The following is a 12,287-nucleotide window of genomic DNA, read 5'->3' as shown; positions in this document are numbered from 1 at the left end:
ATAAAAACCAATCCTTTACTTCTCACATACACATAACCCAAAACACTAATACTGCCCGAAACACTGATACTGCTTTCCAAAATCCATCGAGACCTCCTTGGTCCCAACTTGTCTGCCCATTACCTGATATACAGAATTTTCACCCAGCCGCTAAGCTAAATGACACTTCCACGGTCGTCTCTCACGACTTCCGAAGGAAAGCCTCACAGGCACTAACTACCCAAACCATCTCGACACTAATCTGATGCAAAACTACACGCTATAGGACTAACTGTAGTCCTTTCTCATACTCGGTCTCCCACGACCTACCATAACCTGATTCCAAACATATTTTGGCCCTCTTACAGCCTTGCGAATTGACCCACCCTGGCCTAAACCTTCCGAAGAAAACCGTGAGTAAAACACAGGTTTGCCACAATCTCACCATTGAACGAGGACAGGTGAATGCTACGGGCCACCCCACATTCTTACAACACTTCTACACTAACCATAATCGCAGCCGACTACTTTACCCCTAATCTATCAAATTGAACACACCCAGAGTCGAGTACACACTCGATCGAAAGCTCAAGCTGAACTCGAGCCATGTCTGGAACCCCAACCTAGTTCCCCAAATCCTGCTATCAAGCACCCAGAGAACACGACCTCAATGTTGGTAAGTTTCTCGAACTTCCAAATCAGACAATCCTCAACCAAACAACAACTTGGGTCGCCTTTCTCCCTGACGGGGATGCGAAACTCATCCTAGTTTTAAAATCTATTTTGCTCCTGAATCCCTGGATGATTCTCCCCCACTTTGATTTGACTAAATTCTCACAACACACGGGAACTAAAGAAGTCCCAATCCTTCTCACTTTCCAACGATCGATCCGCTGACAACCGGTGCTTATTCTCACTAATAATCCCTTACTAGGCAACTCAAAAGACCACATAACCCCTGGAGACCAGCTAAACACTTCCCGAATCCCAACAACGCTGATGATTCCAAACACTTGAACGATATGCCACTCAAATCTTGAAATTTAAAGAATGGATTTTCCAACCTAAATATCAGCAACAAACCACTTCCCTCGGCACCTCCAAAACCAATCCAAGCATAATTGCTAAAACCACTAGATCCTAGCGATATTGGACAACTATCTCGCTGATTCATGACCATAAACCTTCCTCATAATGCCCCCAATATGATTTCGACTACTGTAACATACACGTTTTGAAACCGTGTTTCGTAATAAATAAAATTGTGAAATACTATGTGAAATTGAGTGTTGAGTTCTAACAGATGGTTTTTAGTAGAAATAAAGTAAAACTATGTTTAGAATCACTCAGAAAATATTGGAAGTCTTATGAGATTCCAATTAAAAGCCAAATAGTGAAATTTAGAGAAAATATAAAATTTTAAATAACTAAAATTTTATTATTTTATGTTGTAGAGAATCTCGTTAGAAACTTGTAGGCGAAAACCTCGTCGAAATACGAGTTATAACGAAGAAGTTATGACCAACCGAAGATCCGCAACAAAACCGGCACGACGCCGAATGACGTAAAAAGTGAGTTTTTGATAAAATACTTTTTATCTTTAGTAATCTAAATGAAAGTTGTAGTATTCGTTAAACCGAGAAATTCGATAAAAAGAACGCCAAAATTTGACTTCGTATGAGGAAGTTATGGTTTTTCGAAGTTTCAACTTAGCAGTAGACAGCTAAAAACTCGAATTTTAGATCGAGCGATATTTGGTCGATACATCCTAAACGAGAATTGAAGGTCTCATCATTTGTAGTACAACGGTAAAAAGTCTGATGAAAACGGATGTCGAATGAAGAATGTTATGAATTTTTAACGGATTTTCCTGTCCCGGTCTGTTAAAAATAATAATATTAAAAATAAATTAAAAATTAGCCAACGAAGTCCAAACGAAAGTTGTAGAGCGTAATTTTAGCTATGCGTGCATATAAAGAACGTAAAAAATGGAGCTCGTATGCAAATGTTATGGATTTTAGAAGTTCGGGGCCCGAAAACCGAGAATTTTCACATGAATAGTGTTCGGACACGTCACCTCGCACGAAGAAGCAGCGTCACCGGAGACGTGGCCAAATCCGAATCCGGAGTGTGTCACAAGTTGATTCGCCGAGGCCGAGGTCCAGCAGGAACGAGACACGTCTCGCATCGGTGGCCAGTCCGACGCGAGACACGTCTCACCTACCAGCCTCGCATCCGAACCATACGCGTGTCCGAGCCTCGCACCGCCACCTGCCTTTCCTTCCTCACATGCGAGCCACGTGCTCGCTTCTCCTAGCTCCGGATCCGAGCGCCTCTCCTATAAAAGGGAGGCCTGCGAGCCTTCCCGGGTAACTTTTAAAATTTGACACTTTTTCACCCTAATTTCATATATTCACTATTTTGACTTTCCCCGAAGCCCCGGTATGAATTTTAGCACCCGAAACACGTCCTGAGACCCCCGAGAAGCCCGAAAATTTTATCTTTTTGGTTTTGAAGCCCCGCCTTCGCAGAGCCCGGTTTTCAATTAAGCTCCCGGTTTTCAACATAGAAAGACATATTTAAAGACGAAGTGTTGTCCAAATTACTATTTTAACCCCAGGCTAACTTAAAGTGAGTTCAATATATAGGAACAATTGTATGTTATGTGTTATATGTGCTATGTGCTTTTCAGTGTTATTATTCTGAGTTATTTTCCCGTGTGATTTTATTCGCTATGTTTATAGCAATTGTAATACCTTTGACCATGTGATCAGTGAAAGGACTTAGATTCACATTGGTACTGGTACGTAGCCTCTGGCCATGTAGAGCATGTCTCCGTAAGAGAATGAATTCTATTCTATGGCATTGGAAAATGATTAGACAAGACTATAAGCCTAAAATCTAACAAGATGATAATCAAAAATTGCATGTCTTCTATGCCATTTGGGCCAAAGTCTTATTGATGTATATCAAGAATTTAAAAGTATATCTTTGAGTAAATTTTTTGATTGATATGAATGCTTGTCACATGATCTCACATACATCTTGTTGTTCCGCTTTGCTTTTTCCATATTGAAGTATATATATGGCATAACGTTATATTGTATCTATTATTGAACTCACTAAGCGTCACCGCTTACCCTATCAATGTTTAACAATTGCAGGTGATAAGTAACTAGTATGTTCACATACTATTAAAAGATTTAGAATAGTTTGTAATAGTACTTTTGTACTACAGTTTATGTTTGTATAAATTACAATATCCTGGGTAGTTATGTAATATATATAACACTTTGTAATAGACGGTTTGTATCCAATAGTTTGTAATTCCCTTTATCAATGTAAAATATTGCTTTTATGAATATGCAAATAGCATGTTTTGGAGTAATGATATTGTGAAGTATGAAAGTTTGGGTCTTTAAAAAATATGAAAGTTGGGGTCTTTCAACCATGGTATCAGAGCAGTAGTTTAAGCGAACTAAATTCCACGGATTGGTATTTAGACTTAAACTATAGGAAGGTCAATATATGAACTTAATCATTGTAAGTATATGGATGCAAACCATAGGAAATATATAAGTAAAAGTATTAGGTAATAGTAAACCCTAATATTCTAAAATACTATCTTACTCCGTATTTCAGATCGATGGCTGAACAAGTAAGTAGCCATACCCATGAGGTTGGTGGAGATCCTTAACTCGAGGAAGTGAATACTCCAGTATCTCCTCGTGAGGAGCGACTCTTAGGTAAACTTACTGGTGTTATTCAACAGACTCTCTAAGAACACAAGAAGAATGATGATAAAGGAAAAGGGAAAGTAACTGGAGAATCTTCAAGTGGAAAGGTGAAGCATCCCTCGTTCAAAGATTTCAAGAGTAGTGGTGCTACGGAGTTTTCTGGTGTCCTTAATCCTATAATTGTTCTAACTTGGATTCAAAACACCGAGAAAGTATTTCATGTTTCTCATGTGGATGATGAAGACACGACTATCTATGCTTCTGCAATGCTCATTGGAGAAGCCTTAGTCTGGTAGGAAGCAACATATGAAGCTCTCGATGGATGTGACCATGAGAACTTATCCTGGGAGTTGTTCAAGACTCGTGTGCTAGAGAGGTATTGTCCTCTAGATATGAGGAGAAGAATGGAGAAGGAATTCCTCGAGCTTAAATAAGGAGGAATGACTGTGAATGAGTATGAAAATCAGTTTAATCAAAGAGCAAGGTTTGCTACGAAGTATATTCCAATTGAAGACGAGAAAATTCAGTTATTCATGGAGGGACTACAACACGAAATCCATGATTTTGTTGTCAACTGGGATGTTCTGTCATTCGATATAGCTGTTGAGTATGCTCGAAGGCGTGAGCATGACTTAGAAATACGTGGTGCCACTCTTACTGTTCCAAAGCATCCACGTACCGAAAGAACTACTCCAGCTTCCACTATTCCACCACCTCAATCTATTCGAACTGATCCTAGCAAGCAAGCACAATCTCAGAGTGTTTTCGTGGCCGCGGTAGGTCACAATCTTTTTCTATTCAATCGCCTTCATGTCGCGTTTGTGGAAGGAATCATCCGGGTAAATGCAAAATAGACAAGGAATCCATTGTCTGTTATGGGTGTGGAGAAGCAGGTTATATAAAGCCAGCTTTCCCAAGGAAGGATGTGACTTGTTATGCATGTGGTATTACTGGCCACAAGAAGCGTTTTTGCCCTACTCTTACCAGCCAAGTGACGAGAAGTCAAGCTTCTGTTCAACAACCGGCGAGAAGTCAAGTCCTTGTCCAACAACCGAAGAGTACTCCAACTAAAAAGGAGGAGGTGCCAAAAGCTAAAGGTCGTACATTCCAGATTACCGCAGAGGAAGCAGGAGAGGACCTGAATGTCATGACGGTTACATTTCTTGTCAACTCTAGACCTGCTCACATCTTATTTGATTCTGGTGCCTCAGATTCTTTCGTATCTTATGAATTTGCGCATTCTTTTCAAACTGTTTGCTATGCACTCGCGCAACCATTTCACGTAGATACTGCAGGAAGTATATCATTACTTGCTGATAAAATCTATAGGGATTGTGTCATAGAAATTAAAGGCTATAGTTTTCTTGCTAACCTAATCCCTATCTCCTTGCCCAATTTCGATATCATTCTCGGCATGGATTGGTTGTCAAAGAACCATGCAGAACTCTTGTGTTATGAAATATGGTACGCATTCCTATTGAAGGGGAAGATCCTATTCATGTCTACAGTGAACAAATGATCTTAAAAATAATCTATTTCCTCAAAGCTCGTAAATTCATATCGAAAGGTTGTTCTATCTATCTGGCCTATACATTTGATATCTCAAGAAAGGAGAATAAAACTGTAAATGATATTCCCATTGTTAACAAATATCCCGATGTTGTCCCCGATGATCTGCCTAGACTTCCTCCGGACAGACAAGTAGAATTCCGAATTGAGCTTGTGCCCGGTGCTGCTCCGATTGCAAAGGCTCCTTATCGTCTTGCGCCAGCCAAGATGAAAGAAATGATGATCCAACTGCAGGAATTACTTGACAAAGGCTTTATTCGACCGAGCACCTCTCCCTAGGGTGCTCCAGTATTGTTTGTCAAGAAGAAGGACGGATCAATGCGAATGTGCATTGATTATCGTGAGCTGAATAAAGTGACTATCAAGAACAAGTACCCGCTACCTCGCATCGACGATTTGTTCGATCAACTTTGGGGTGTTAGCTATTTCTCAAAGATCGATTTGAGATCTGGCTATCATCAGTTGAAAGTACAAGAGCGAGATGTACCGAAGATTGCTTTCTGTACTCGTTATGGGCATTTCAAAATCCTTGTCATGCCATTCGGTTTGACAAATGCTCCTGTCATATTCATGGATATGATGAATCGAGTATGTCGTCCAATGCTCGATAAGTCTGTCATCGTATTCATTGACGATATTCTAATATATTCCAAGTCTGTAGCCGATCATGCCGTTCATCTTCGTGAAATCTTAGAACTTCTTCGAAAGGAGAAACTTTATGCTAAATTCTCGAAATGTGAATTTTGGCTTTGTCAAGTTTAATTTCTCGGCCATATTATTTCTAGTGACGGTGTATCTGTAGATCCTATCAAAATCGAAGCCATTCAAAATTGGAAAGTGCCCCGTAATGCTTCCGAAATTCAAAGTTTCTTAGGTCTCGCGGGATATTACCGGAGATTCATTAAAGACTTTTCTCGTATAGCCATACCTCTCACAAGTCTTACACGGAAGGAAGTGAAGTTCGAATGGGGTGAAGCTCAATAAAAAGCTTTCTCAACTCTAAAAGATCTTTTGACTCATGCTCCCATCTTATCACTCCCAGAAGGTGATGATGATTTCTCCGTATATAGCGATGCTTCAAGATTGGGACTCGGTTGTGTGTTGATGCAGCGTGGTAAAGTGATAGCCTACGCCTCAAGACAACTGAAAGATTATGAAAAGAATTATCCCACCCATGATCTTGAACTTGCTGCAGTAGTATTTTCCCTAAAACTTTGGAGACATTAGCTTTTTGGTACGAAATGCCAATTATTTACCGACCACAAGAGTCTCAAGTATATATTCAGTCAGCAAACTCTGAATATGAGACAACAACGAGCCATGGAGCTGATCAAGGACTATGATTGCGAAATCCTGTACCATCCTGGAAAGGCTAATGTGGTTGCAGATGCACTTAGCAGGAAAGTTTATCGTAATAGTATGTGTTATACTATTACTCACACTACGGTGAAGTTCACTATTCTTGATGAACTAGAGAAGTGGCAAGTTGAGGCCTTAAAGCCAAAAAATGTGAAGAATGAAGGAATGATACATTATACTGATGTTTTACTTGATGATCCACAAGGATTAAAAGTATTTAAGAATCGGCTATGGATTCCAAAGATTGGTGGATTAAGACAAAAGATTTTAGATGAAGCTCATAATTCTAAGCTATCAATACATCCTGGTACAAGTAAAATGTACTATGATGTAAAAGCGGATTATTGGTGGCCTGGATTAAAGAGAGACATTGGAAGATATGTACAGGAATGCTTAGTATGCTTACAAGTCAAAACAGAGCACCAAAAGCCTTATGGAACCCCAGAAAGTCTTAGTGTTCCTGTATGGAAGTGGGAAAAGTTGTCCATGTATTTTATTACCAAATTGCCAAAGACTGCTAGACAGCATGATAGCATTTGAGTAATCGTTGACCGCCTGACTAAGAGTGCACATTTTCTCGCCATGTGTGAAACGGCTCTAATGGAGAAATACGCACAAGTATACTTGGATGAAATTGTTGCAAGACATGGTGTGCCACTAAAGATCATTTTCGATCGCGAGACTTGCTTCACTTCTCACTTTTGGGCGAGTATGCAATGCGAATTGGGATCTCGAGTTTCTCTCAGCACCGCTTATCATCCCCAGACAGATGGTCAAACGGAGAGAACAATCCAAACAGTAGAAGATATGCTTCGTGCATGTGTCTTGGAGTTCGGTGGTAACTGGGATAAATACTTACCGCTTGTTGAATTTTCGTATAATAACAGTTACCACACTTCAATCAAAATGCCACCATATGAAGCATTATATGGTTGCAAATTTCGTACGCTGTTATGTTGGCGTGATGTAGGATAGAAGATCCTTGGAGGCCCTGAAAAGATTCAAGACACCACCGACAAGATTCAAATCGTACGAGAAAGAATGAAAGTGGCCAAGGATCGAAAGAAGTCCTATACAGAAAAGAGAAGACGACCTATAGAATTCCAAGTGGGTGATTTCGTGATGCTGAAGGTATCCCCATGGAAAGGCCTTATGCGATTTGGGAAGAAATGAAAGTTGAGTCCTAGATTTGTTGGTCCTTTCAAAATCATCCAGAGAATTGGAAAGCAAGCATACCGCTTAGAATTGCCTGAAGATTTGGCAGGTATTCAAGATGTGTTTCATGTAAGTTATCTGTGCAAATGCTTGAGCATCTAGGATGAGACAGTTCCGTTATCCGAGGTGAAATTGGATAATAAGTTAAGATATGTTAAAGAGCCAGAAGAAATCAAGAATGAAAGAACAACTAAGCTACGCAATAAAGAAGTAGAATTGGTGCTTGTCAAGTGGAAACACCATCGAGGCCCAAACTATACTTGGGAGAATAAGATTGAGATAAAAGCAAAATATCCCCATTTATTTTAATCGATGTAATTTCGGGGACGAAATCCTCAAAAGAAGGAGTTATTTGTAACATACACGTTTTAAAATCGTGTTTCATAATAAATAAAATTGTGAAATACTATGTGAAATTGAGTGTTGAGTTCTAACAGATGGTTTCTACTAGAAATAAAGTAAAACTATGTTTAGAATCACTCAGAAAATATTGGAAGTCTTATGAGATTCCAATTAAAAGCCAAATAGTGAAATTTAGCGAAAATATAAAATTTTAAATAACTAAAATTTTATTATTTTATGTTGTAGAGAATCTCGTTAGAAACTTGTAGGCGAAAACCTCGTCGAAATACGAGTTATAACGAAGAAGTTATGACCAACCGAAGATCCGCAACAAAACCGGCACGACACCGAATGACGTAAAAAGTGAGTTTTTGATAAACTAGTTTTTAGCTTTAGTAATCTAAATGAAAGTTGTAGTATTCATTAAACCAAGAAATTCGATAAAAAGAACGCCAAAATCTGACTTCGTATGAGGAAGTTATGATTTTTCGAAGTTTCAACTTAGCAGTAGACAGCTAAAAACTCGAATTTTAGATCGAGCGATATTTGGTCGATACATCCTAAACGAGAATCGAAGGTCTCGTCATTTGTAGTACAACGGTAAAAAGTCTGACGAAAACGGATGTCGAATGAAGAATGTTATGAATTTTTAACTGATTTTCCTGTCCCGGTCTGTTAAAAATAATAATATTAAAAATAATGTCAAAATTAGCCGACGAAGTCTAAACGAAAGTTGTAGAGCGTGACTTTAGCTACGTGTGCATATAAAGAACGTCAAAAAAAAGCTCGTATGTGAATGTTATGGATTTTATAAGTTCGGGGCCCGAAAACCGTGAATTTTCGCATGAACAGTGTTCGGACACGTCACCTCGCACGAAGAAGCAGCATCACCGGAGACGTGGCCAAATCCGAAGCCGGCGCGTGTCGCAAGTTGATTTGCCGAGGCCGAGGTCCAGCAGGAACGAGACACGTCTCGCATCGGTGGCCAGTCCGATGCGAGACACGTCTCGCCTACCAGCCTCGCATCCGAACCATACGCATGTCCGAGCCTCGCACCGCCACCTGCCTTTTCTTCCTCGCATGCGAGCCACGTGCTTGCTTCTCCTAGCTCCGGATCCGAGCCCCTCGCCTATAAAAGGGAGGCCTGCGAGCCTTCCCAGGTAACTTTTAAAATTTGACACTTTTTCACCCTAATTTCATATATTCACTATTTTGACTTTCCCCGAAGCCCCAGTATGAATTTTAGCACCCGAAACACGTCCTGAGACCCCCGAGAAGCCCAAAATTTTTATCTTTTTGGTTTTGAAGCCCCGCCTTCGCAGAGCCCGGTTTTCAATTAAGCTCCCGGTTTTCAACATAGAAAGACATATTTAAAGCCGAAGTGTTGTCCAAATTACTATTTTAACCCCCGGGTAACTTAAAGTGAGTTCAATATATAGGAACAATTGTATGTTATGTGTTATATGTGCTATGTGCTTTTCAGTGTTATTATTCTAAGTTATTTTCCCGTGTGATTTTATTCGCTATGTTTATAGCAATTGTAATACCTTTGACCATGTGATCAGTGAAAGGACTTAGATTCACATTGGTACTGGTACGTAGCCTCTGGCCATGTAGAGCATGTCTCCGTAAGAGAATGAATTCTATTCTATGGCATTGGAAAATGATTAGACAAGACTATAAGCCTAAAATCTAACAAGATGATAATCAAAAATTGCATGTCTTCTATGCCATTTGGGCCAAAGTCTTATTGATGTATATCAAGAATTTAAAAGTATATCTTTGAGTAAATTTTTTGATTGATATGAATGCTTGTCACATGATCTCACATACATCTTGTTGTTCCGCTTTGCTTTTGCCATATTGAAGTATATATATGGCATAACGTTATATTGTATCTATTATTGAACTCACTAAGCGTCACCGCTTACCCTATCAATGTTTAACAATTGCAGGTGATAAGTAACTAGTATGTTCACATACTATTAAAAGATTTAGAATAGTTTGTAATAGTACTTTTGTACTACAGTTTATGTTTGTATAAATTATAATATCCTAGGTAGTTATGTAATATATATAACACTTTGTAATAGACGGTTTGTATCCAATAGTTTGTAATTCCCTTTATGTCGCACCCCCGGCCAAGGCGGAACACGCCGAGAGCGGGACTAAGTTCATGGATCACAGATAATGTCACACCCCCAAACCAAGGATGGCGGAAACGTCCGGGGGTGGAGGACTTCATGTATAGTATCATAACCACAATTTCAATAGTAATTTAAGCAAACACAACCAACATATATATAATTGAAAAAGTTACATCACTTGTATGAATTACATGTTTCAAAATCAATTACAATATGTTGACAAAATATGAAAAGTTTGACGCCTTAAGTCCCATCCTCAAAAGCACTTGATTACCTGTTTAGTGATTTTCTGAGAATACATGTTGTTTGAAAAGTGTCAACACGAAGGTTGGTGAGTTCATAAGTTTTTGCTATAAAACTTAATAGAAGTCTTTCTCATGTAAATGTCACGTTTGTTTCAGAAAAATCTGATATTTTCCTTAAAATCCCTATAATGTAGCCTTATGACCAAAGACTAAAATGTATAAGAAATCATTCTTACTTAGTAGAAATGTCATGAGTTTGAATTGATATAAAAAGTGAATTTAAATCAACCTAAAACCTACTTAGGTTTTATGAAATCCTGTAAACTTTATGAATTGTTATCTCCCTATGTGAGTCGCTATAATCATACTATGACTATGTGAACCTGCCACGACGTTTCTTAGGCGTCGTGAAAATGAAATGACATTTGTCACCCGTAGACCTGCAGGTCCCACTGTAGCTAGCAGCAAGGTGTGGGGTGTCAAACCCAGTATTGTAACATCCGAAAAATACAACCAATTTAAATTTTCCAAAAAACCACCCGATATTCATTAAATTGTTTACAAAAAGGTTTTCAATACAAATCATTTAGAGTATCCCCAGAATCACATTGCTACAAAATCATGAGGAGCGGTACGATCGCGCCTTCGCCTTGCCACGGTCTCCTGAAGAACCTGAAAAACATTAAACCACAACCGTAAGCCCAAAAGCTTAGTGAGATACCCCCAAAATACCAACCACGTATACACCTTTCCAGGCTGCGACCTTTCGGTCCAAAACATATTGCCTTCCTGCCCATAACATATAAAACATACATAACATAACAGAACATAGAACAACCATGCATATCGGGTCTACTTTGTGACTGGTCCGCCGTATCGGGCCTTCAGTCCATCGGATCCATCCTCCAGGTCTAGTCATGTCCTTCGAGTCTACAGTGGGGTTGGTCCGCCCGCATCGGGCCTTCAACCCACCTGGTCCACTCTCTGAGTCTACAGTGTGACTGGTCCGCCCGCATCGCGCCTTCAGTCGGCCTGGTCCACTCTACGAGCCTCAGCGCGTCTGGTCCGCCCTCGTGGGGCCTACAGCCTATCCGGACCGCTCGCTGGGCCTTCGGAATAACCGGTCCACCCTGGGTATCTTGGCCTACAGCACAAAGCAGGACCCGCCTCAACCCATCTCTATTCCAAACAACCATGTGCACAAAACATACAATCATATAACAGTCATAGCCAACAAACCGAACAAACAGATCACATAGCATATCATTACCCTACCCAAGTTACCGACCTAACCGGTCACTAGCATAGCATCACTTTATATATATCGGGAAACTGACCTTAACAAGGTCTCCTAGCATGTACCATCCTAGCTACCAGGATGCAGACACATCAAACAATAACATAATAACCATATCTGAATCTCAATCCAATAAAGGGCCGGCCTTGGTGCCCTAGACCCTGTTGATATAGTGAGGATAACTCACCTCGAAACTGCCGGCTGAAAGGATAAGGTCCCGCTGCTCCGAACTCTGACACGAACTCCTCCACTGAACATCAAAACATACAACTCAATAAATACCCTTAATTACCAAAATACCCCTAGAAGACAACTGGTCAACCTTGGACAAGTCAAAGTCAACCCCTGACTGACCCTACTCTCCAAGCCAACCCGATGACTCGCCGAGTCCTTATGC

Source organism: Lactuca saligna, chromosome 3 (assembly GCF_052625555.1).
Source record: "Lactuca saligna cultivar CGN05327 chromosome 3, ASM5262555v1, whole genome shotgun sequence".
Lineage (NCBI taxonomy): Eukaryota > Viridiplantae > Streptophyta > Magnoliopsida > Asterales > Asteraceae > Lactuca > Lactuca saligna.
This window is presented reverse-complemented; position numbering follows the sequence as displayed.